Source organism: Choloepus didactylus, chromosome 14, assembly GCF_015220235.1.
Source record: "Choloepus didactylus isolate mChoDid1 chromosome 14, mChoDid1.pri, whole genome shotgun sequence".
Lineage (NCBI taxonomy): Eukaryota > Metazoa > Chordata > Mammalia > Pilosa > Megalonychidae > Choloepus > Choloepus didactylus.
Genome location: NC_051320.1, coordinates 67,006,256 through 67,013,939, shown reverse-complemented (window position 1 = coordinate 67,013,939; position 7,684 = coordinate 67,006,256).

Sequence of the window (7,684 nt, the reverse complement as noted above, 5' to 3'; positions counted from 1 at the left end):
AATTTCCCAACTCTTGTGAAAGACAGAAACTTACAGATTCAAGAAGTACAGCACATCCCAACAGAATAGACCCCAATAGACCTACTCCAAGACACTAATCAGATTGTCCAACATGAAACACAAAGAGAGAATTCTGAAAGCAGCAAGAGAAAAACAATCCATCATATAAAAGGGAAGCTCAATAAGACTATGTAGAGATTTCTCTGCAGAACCATGGAGGCGAGAAGACAGTGGTATGATATATTTAAGATAGTGAAAGGGAAGAACTGTCAACCAAGAATTCTATATCCAACAAAACTGTCCTTCAAAAATGAGGGAGAGATTAAAATATTTTCAGACAAACAGACACTGAGAGAATTTGTGAAAAAAGATCGGTACTGCAAGAAATAATAAAGGGAATGCTACAGGATAATAGGAAACTACAGGATAATAGGAAAATACAGGAGAAAGAGGTTTGGAGAAGAGTGTAGAAATGAAGATTATCAGGAAGGGTAAAAAGAAAGAGAGGAAAAAATTAAGAAAGGACATACAAAATCCAAAAACCAACATAGAAGAAGAAAATACTGCCCTTACAGTAAAAACACTAAATGTTAATGGATTAAAATCCCCAATAAAAAGATACAGACTGGCAGAATGGATGAAAAAACAGGACCCATCTATATGCTGTCTACAGGAAACTCACTTTAGACACAAGGACAAAAATGGGTTGAAAGTGAAAGATTGGGAAAAGATGTTTCATGCAAACAGCAACCAGAAAAATGTGGGAGTAGCTATATTAATATCAGACAAATTAGACATAAAAGTAAAACAAAAGAGACAAAGAAGGACACTATATATTAATAAAAGGTTCAATTCATCAAGAAAATATAACAATCATAAATATTTATGTACCAAGCCAAAATGCCTCCAAATTCATGCAGAAAACACTGAGAAAACAGAAAGGAGAAGTAGATACCTATGCAATAATAGTTGGCGACTTCAATACACTGTTCTTATCAATGGATAAAACATCTAGACAGAGGATCAATAAGGAAATAGAGATGTTGAATTGTACGATAAATGAACTAGACTTGACAGACATTTATAGAACACTACACTCCACAAGAGCAGGATACATGTTTTTCTCAAGTGCTCATGGAACATTCTCTAGGATAGACCACATGTTGGGTCACAAAGCAAGTCTCAACAAATTAAAAAAATATTGATATAATAAAGAACACTTTCTTGGATCATAACAGAATGAAGTTGGAAATAAATAACAGGCAGAAGATTGTAAAATTCACAAATACATGAAGACTAAACAACACACTCTTAGAAAATCAGTGGGCAAAGGAAAAAATTACAAGAGAAATTAGTAAATACCTTGAGGTAAATGACAATGGAAACACAACATATCAAAACATATGGGATGCAGCAAAGGCAGTGCTGAGAGGGAAAGTTATTGCCCTAAATGCCTATATTAAAAGAGAAGAGAGAGCAAAAATTGAGGAATTAACTGTCCACCTGGAGGAACTAGAGAAAGAATAGCAAATTAACCCCAAAGAAAACAGAAGGAAAGAAAACAAATATTAGAACAGAAATAAATGAAACTGAGAACAGAAAAACAATAGAGAGAATCAACAAAAGCAGAAGCTGTTTTCTCAACAAAATCGGTGGACCCCTAGCTAGTATAACAAAAATAAAAAGTGATAGGATGCAAATAAATAAATCAGATATGGGAAATGAAACATAACTACTGACACTGCAGAAATAGAGGAGATAATGAGTAGATATTATGAGCAACTATATGCTAATAAACCAGACAACTTACATAAAATGGTCAATTCGTAGAAAAGCATAAAACATCAAACACTGACCTAAGAAGAAATAGGCAACCTCAACAAAACAATCACAAGTAAAGAGATTGAGTCAGTCATCAAAAAGCTCCCAAAAAGGAAAGCCCAGGACCAGAGGGCTTCAAATGTAAATTCTACCAAGCATTCAAGAAAGAATTAATACCAATATAGCTCAAATTCTTTCAAAAATTTGAAGAGGAGGGAAACTACCCAACTCATTCTATGAAGCCAACATCACCCTAATAGCAAAATCAGACAAACATACTACAATACCACAAAGAGATATACCAATCTCTTTAATGAATATAGATGCAAAAATCCTCAACAAAATACTAGCAAATCAAATCTAGCAGCACATTAAAAGAATTATACACCACAAACAAGCTGGGTTTATTCCAGTTATGCAAGGCTGGTTCAATGCAAGAATATCAATTAATGTAATACACCACATCAACAAATCAAAGCAGAAGAACCACATGACCATCTTGATTGACGCAGAAAAGGCATTTGACAAAATTCAACATCCTTTCTTGATGAAAACACTTCAAAGGATAGGAATAGGAGGGAATTTTCTCAATATGATAAAGGCAATATGTGAAAAACCCACAGTTAACATTGTACTCAATGGGGAAAGACTAAAGCTTTCCCTCTAAGATCAGGAACAAGACAGGGATGCCCACTGTCACCATTTTACTCAACATTGTGCTGGAAGTTCTAGCTAGAGCAATTAGGCAAGAAAAAGAAAGAAAAGACATACAAATTGGTGAGGAAGAAGTAAAACTTTCACTATTTGCAGATGACATGATTCTACATGTAGAAAATCCAGAAAAATCTACAGCAATGCTATTAGAACTAATCAATGAATACAGCAAAGTGGCAGGTTAGAAGATCAACATGCAAAAATCTGTACACAAGTAATATGCAACAAGAGGAAGAAATCAAGAAAAAAATTCCATTACAATAGCAACCAAAAGAACCAAGTATTTAGGAATAAACTTAATGAAGGCCACAAAAGACCTATACAAAGAAAACTACAAGAAAATGCTAAAAGAAATTGAACAGGATCTAAAAAAATGGAAGAACAAACAGTGCTCATGGATTGGAAGACTAAATAAAATTAAGATATCAATTCTACCTAAACTGATTTATAGATTCAATGCAATACCAATTAAAATCCCAACAACTTACATTGCAGAAATAGAAAAAACAATAACAAAAATTATTTGGAAGGGCAAGGTGCCCTGAATAGCCAAAAATATCTTGAGAAAGAGGAATGAAGTGGCAGGTCTCACACTACCTGACTGTGACGCACATTACAAAGCTACAGTGCTCAAAACAGCATGGTACTGGCGTAAGGATAGATATACTGACCGAGAGAATCGAATTGAACGTTCAAAAATAGACTCTTGAATCTACAGGTAACTGATCTTTGATAAGGCAGTCAAGCCAGAGCAGCTGGGACAGAGCAGCCTCTTCAATAAATGGTGCTTGGAGAACTGGATATCCATTTCCAAAAGAATGAAAGAGGACTCCTATCTCATACCTTATACAAAAATTAACTAGAAATAGATCAAAGACCTAAACATTAGCACTAAGACCATAAGACAGAAGATAATGTAGGGCAATTTCTTAAAGATCTTGTGATAGGAGGTGGTTTCCTAGACCTTACACCCAAAGCACAAGCAACCAAAGAACAAATAGACAAATGGGGTCTCCTCAAAATTAAACACTTTTGTACATAAAAGTTCTTTGTCAGAAAAGTAAAAAGGCAACCTAAGCAATGGGAGATGATTTTTGGAAACCACATAACAGATAAGGGTTTAATATCCCGAATATATAAAGGGATCCTACAATTCAACAACAGAAAGACAAACAATCCAATTAAAAAATGGGCAAAGGACAAGGACAGACACTCCTCGGAAGAGGAAATACAAATGTCTAAAAAAAAAAAAAATGAAAAAATGCTCAACTTCACTGGCTGTTAGGGAAATGCAAATCAAAACCTCAGTGAGATATCATCTCACACATATCAGAATGGCCATTATCCAAAAAACAAAACAAAACAAAACAAAAACAGAAAATTACAAGTGCTGGAGAGGATGTGGAGAAAGAGACACACTTATTCATTGCTGGTGGGAATGTACAATGGTGCAACCACTCTGGAAGACAGTGTGGCAGTAAACTAAGTATATATTTGCCATATAACCAGCTATTCCATTACTAGGTATACACTCAGAGGAACTGAAAGTTAAGACATGAACGGACATTTGTAAATTGATGTTTATCATGGCATTATTCATAATAGCCAAGAGATGGAAATAGCCCAAATGTCTATCAACGAACGAGTGGATAAACAAACAGCGGTATACACACACAATGGAATATTATGCAGCTGTAAGACAGAATGAAGACATGGAACATACAGTAACGTAGATGAACCTTGGATACATTACATTGAGGGAAGTTAGCCAGAAAGAAAAAGGACAAGTATTGTATGGTCTCACTAATATGAACTAACATTAATGAGCAAAATTTGAGAGTTAAAAGCTGATAACACAGGCTCCTAGGAGATAGAAAGAGGGTAGATATTGGGCATTTGATGCTGAAGGACTACAGAATGTTCAGCAGGCTTAATTGTATAGACCCAGAAATAGCACAATACTGTGTGATGGTAGCACAATATTGTAACTACACTGAACAAAGATGTCCATGAGTAAAGCTGAAAGAGGTGAGCTAGAAGCATGTATGACATCTGAGTTAAAGATAGAAGATAAAGACTGGGACAGTTTAAATTAGCAAAAACTGGAGTGGTCAATGACTCTGACTGAATGTACAAATATAAAACTGTTCTTGCATGTAAGAGAACAAATGAATGTCAACCATGCAGAGTGTTGGAAAGGGGATGGTAGTGGGGAAAAAATATAATCAAAGCAAACTGGAGTCTATGCTCAACAGTAACATTGTAATATGCTTCCATTAAATGTAACAAGGGCAACATATCAAAGCTAAATGAAAATGAGAGGGGGATATAAGGAAGGAACATGGGATTCTTGGTAGTGGTGTTGTCTGCCCCTACTATTGTATTGTATGATATTTTATTTTTCTTTTTATTATCTTTTTTTTTTAATCTTCATTTTATTGAGATATATTCACATACCACGCAGTCAAACAAAACAAATCGTACATTCAATTGTTTACAGTACCATTACATAGCTGTACATTCATCACCCAAATCAATCCCTGACACCTTCATTAGCACACACACAAAAATAACAAGAATAATAATTAGAGTGAAAAAGAGCAATTGAAGTAAAAAAGAACACTGGGTACCTTTGTCTGTTTGTTTCCTTCCCCTATTTTTCTACTCATCCATCCATAAACTAGACGAAGTGGAGTGTGGTCCTTATGGCTTTCTCAATCCCATTGTCACCCCTCATAAGCTACATTTTTATACAACTGTCTTCGAGATTCATGGGTTCTGGGTTGTAGTTTGATAGTTTCAGGTATCCACCACCAGCTACACCAATTCTTTAGAACCTAAAAAAGGTTGTCTAAATTGTGCGTAAGAGTGCCCACCAGAGCGACCTCTCGGCTCCTTTTGGATTCTCTCTGCCACTGAAGCTTATTTCATTTCCTTTCACATCCCCCTTTTGGTCAAGAAGATGTTCTCGGTCCCACGATGCCAGGTCTACATTCCTCCCCGGGAGTCATATTCCACATTGCCAGGGAGATTCACTCCCCTGGGTGTCTGATCCCACGTAGGGGGGAGGGCAGTGATTTCACCTTTCAAGTTGGCTTAGCTAGAGAGACAGGGCCACACCTGAGCAACAAAGAGGCATTCGGGAGGAGGCTCTTAGGCACAACCATAGGGAGGCCTAGCCTCTCCTTTGCAGCAACCGTCTTCCCAAGGGAAAAACCTGTGGTAGAGGGCTCAACCCATCAAACCACCAGTCCCCTATATCTGTGGTCATGTTAGCAACCATGGAGGTGGGGTAGGCGAATACCCCTGCATTCTCCACAGGATCCTCAAGGGGGCACTACATCTTTTTTTTTTCCTTGTTTTTTCTTTTTTTTTTTTTTTTTAACTTTCCCTTCTTTTTTAAATCAACTGTATGAAAAAAAAGTTAAAAAGAAAACAAACATACAATAAAAGAACATTTCAAAGAGAACATAACAAGGGAGTAAGAAAAGACAACTAACCTAAGATAACTGCTTAACTTCCAACATGTTCCTACTTTACTCCAAGAAAGTTACCTAATATAGCAACATTTCTGTGAACTTGCTCCTACTATATCCATCAGAAATTAACAGACCATAGTCATTCCTGGGCATCCCCAGAACATTAAATAGCTTATCTGTTCTTGGATTATTGTTCCCCCTTCCTTAATTGCTCTCTATTGCTAGTTCCCCTACATTCTACATTATAAGCCATTTGTTTTACATTTCTCAAAGTTCACATTAGTGGTAGCATATAATATTTCTCTTTTTGTGCCTGGCTTATTTCGCTCAGCATTATTTCTTCAAGGTTTATCCATGTTGTCATACGTTTCACGAGATCGTTCCTTCTTACTGCCGCGTAGTATTCCATCATGTGTATATACCACATTTTATTTATCCACTCATCTGTTGAAGGACATTTGGGTTGTTTCCATCTCTTGGCAATTGTGAATAATGCTGCTATGAACATTGGCGTGCAGATATCTGTTCGTGTCACTGCTTTCCGATCTTCCGGGTATATACCGAGAAGTGCAATCGCTGGATCGAATGGTAACTCTATATCTAGTTTTCTAAGGAACTGCCAGACTGACTTCCAGAGTGGCTGAACCATTATACAGTCCCACCAACAGTGAATAAGAGTTCCAATTTCTCCACATCCCCTCCAGCATTTGTAGTTTCCTGTTTGTTTAATGGCAGCCATTCTAACCGGTGTTAGATGGTATCTCATTGTGGTCTTAATTTGCATCTCTCTAATAGCTAGTGAAGCTGAACATTTTTTCATGTGTTTCTTGGCCATTTGTATTTCCTCTTCAGAGAACTGTCTTTTCATATCTTTTGCCCATTTTATAATTGGGCCGACTGTACTACTGTCATTGAGTTGTAGGATTTCTTTATATATGCAAGATATCAGTCTTTTGTCAGATACATGGTTTCCAAAAATTTTTCCCATTGAGTTGTCTGCCTCTTTACCTTTTTGAGAAATTCCTTTGAGGTGCAGAAACTTCTAAGCTTGAGGAGTTCCCATTTATCTATTTTCTCTTTTGTTGCTTGTGCTTTGGGTGTAAAGTCTAGGAAGTGGCCAACTAATACAAGGTCTTGAAGATGTTTTCCTACATTATCTTCTAGGAGTTTTATGGTACTTTCTTTTATATTGAGATCTTTGGTCCATTTTGAGTTAATTTTTGTGTAGGGGGTGAGGTAGGGGTCCTCTTTCATTCTTTTGGATATGGATATCCAACTCTCCCAGCCCCATTTGTTGAAAAGACCATTATGACTCAGTTCAGTGACTTTGGGGGCCTTATCAAAGATCAGTCGGCCATAGATCTGAGGGTCTATCTCTGAATTCTCAATTTGATTCCATTGATCTATATGTCTATCTTTGTGCCAGTACCATGCTGTTTTGGCAACTGTGGCTTTATAATAAGCTTCAAAGTCAGGGAGTGTAAGTCCTCCCACTTGGTTTTTCTTTTTTAGAGTGTCTTTAGCAATTCGAGGCATCTTCCCTTTCCAAATAAAGTTGATAACTAGTTTTTCCAAGTCTGCAAAGTAGGTTGTTGGAATTTTGATTGGGATTGCATTGAATCTGTAGATGAGTTTGGGTAGAATTGACATCTTAATGACATTTAGCCTTC